Below are 2,654 nucleotides of genomic sequence, written 5' to 3'. Positions count from 1 at the left end.
TTTGCAAGCATTGCTGTAATCGAATGGTGATTGCTCAGTCTGTTGAAAAATTGATGAGAATTTTTCTTGGTGAACGGAAAGGAATAGGCTCGAAGTTTGCTGCAAATGTTCACTTTTGGATTCAGAATTTCTTTTTCGTTAAAAAAAAAACTGGAGGCAAAGATGTATGTTTTTGTTGTTGTTCTATGGAGTAAAAAACGGGCATTTTCGGATTTGCTTCAGAAAAAAAAAACAGCCATATACAACGGAAATCTAAAACTGTAGTCAGTTAGTTGGCTTTTAAAGCTATGAAAATTATCACTTTGCCATAACAAGGGATCATTACTACCATGTGTCCAGATATGCGAAGGCTGCAGATTTTTTAATCACTGCTGGTATTTTCTACGCAAATATGCGTTGTTGGTAGTTTAAGGGTTAAATGAAGGATTATTTGCGCAGTATGTTGGGAAGCTCAACATTGAAATGGAGAGTGAGGAGAAAAGGAATGAAGTTGGATATCGTTTCAATACTTTTAACGAGCCAGGGCTGCAGAAAACACGGTAAATACAATATACATGTACTCAAGCAGGAGCTCCTGGCTCAAGCAATATCCAATAAAACAAAGCATTCTAAGCCAAAATAGACTAGAATATCTAAACAATAAGATCAAAAAACAAGATTCAAGATTTTTTTTATGATTCACCAGCGTATGAAAAGTGATGGTGTCCAATAATATAAGAAGCAACTGAGAACACTAATACAGGAAAAAAAAAATAATAATAATAAAAAAATAAATAAATAAAAATAAATAATAAGAAAAAAAATAAATAAAAAAAGACCAATTCCTAGAGCCGTAGGGTCGAATCTTCACGCGGGGAGAGTTTATTCGGCCCCCAAGCCATTTAGAATAAACCCTATACTGGAAGATTCGAACCCGCGACTTTGAGGTGATGAAGCTACATCAGCCGCCGGCAGCGATGCCACTTCGCCACCTTGGGAATCCCTTGAGCTGAAAGTAAAAAATTTGAATGTGTATACTTGGTTAATATTAATTAACTTCCGCCGGAAACTGGCTGAAATCGAGGCTAACATTATTCCGCGACAGTGAAACTTATTTCAAACCTAGCGAAAGATTTTTGGACCAGGCGGTCGGTCATCCGTCATTATCCGGCGCGTTTCGACAGCGAAATTTTTCTGAGCTCGACTTCTCTATCACTTGCCATATTTGGTAACGTTTAGGGACGGACCATTATTTTCTTGGAGGGAGGGATGAAAAATTTTCCTCTGCAAACTTTTTTTTTTAGTTAATGCACCTCTTCAAACATTGTTTTTCGAAGTTCTTACTATTTTTTGTTATACATATCGTGTTTGCAAACAATTTATTTTGTCTTTCCAGGCCCTGCAAACAATTTTTTTTCAATATTTTTCATCCCCCACCCCTCCAAAAAAAATAATGGTCCGTCCCTTAGCAGCCGTGTAATGGCGTGAAATGACGTCATCGATATCCTCAGTGAGGATATGAAACGATACGCCACTATCGTCCCGGATGTAAATTTGTATAAATTTTATCAGTTGTCTATCTTCCAGTAAAACGGTCGCGTCTAACTAAATAAAAAAGCAATCAAGCGCACTGATGCGACTATTTCAAATTTTATTGGATTAAATCAGCCATTGAGCGATAAACTACAATCAATTACAGAAGCAATAATTCTAAAATTAGATAACAAGCTAATCAATGTTTTAATAAAAGTTAAAAACTGATTAGAGCTGTGCTTAAAAGACAGCATGTTTTTACTGTCGTTAGCATTTAATTTTCTGCAAAAGCATACATTCAGAAATGACAAAAACAAACTTAGCTTACATTCGACAGTTGCAAATTACTGTTAACCCTGTAAATGGCGCTTTAGAAATCTCATTATTATGATTATTATCTAAAACCATTTCACCTACCCCTACAATACATGTTTGCAATATTATTTTAAAATTTTACACAGCAAAGCTTTTTTATAATCAGTGTCCTCTTTAATACTGTTTGTCCGGCGCCGGTCAATTCCATTTCAAAAGCCTCAACTAGGTATAGTTCATACTGTCTAGGTTTTACATTGACAATCTGTATTGAATACTTTGTGACAAGCAGGAAAGTAACTCTTTTTGGTAACGCATCTTGGTGCGGCGAGTGCATATTGAATGCAACTCACGCTTCGCTTTCTACACTTGACCGTGATAATCAAATCGTAGCCGCAATGTTCCACTGCTGTGCTTTCTACGCATCCTGAAACCCAACGCGTTTTTCTGTCATGCGCATGCTCCAGTGACGGCTGCGGGCTGCTGGTGTCAGTTACTTCATATTGGGCGTCACGATGCGTCGCATTCTTTGGTCTGATCATCACGTCATGGTAATCTGGCTCTGCATGAGAAAGTCCTTGAGGATCGTTAGCTGGATATGGCGCGGAGATCTTGATTTGGAACAGAAATACCTGAATAGCCAGGACTGTAGCAAACGACTGAAGAAAAAGAAAAAAAAAATATATTGAGAACTTTATTAAAGGGAAAGTATCACGGGGATCTTGTGTAATTTGGAAAACTTAAAACATTTCAGTGTTAACGGAAACCTTTAAATAATGGTCCAGGTTCGTTATAAATTACCAGCTAGTGTACTTAAACTGTCAACTAGT

Source organism: Oculina patagonica, chromosome 12 (assembly GCF_052425735.1).
Source record: "Oculina patagonica isolate OP01 chromosome 12, crgOcupat, whole genome shotgun sequence".
Lineage (NCBI taxonomy): Eukaryota > Metazoa > Cnidaria > Anthozoa > Scleractinia > Oculinidae > Oculina > Oculina patagonica.
The sequence above is the reverse complement of the archived record's forward strand: the minus strand, read 5'-3'. Positions refer to the sequence as shown.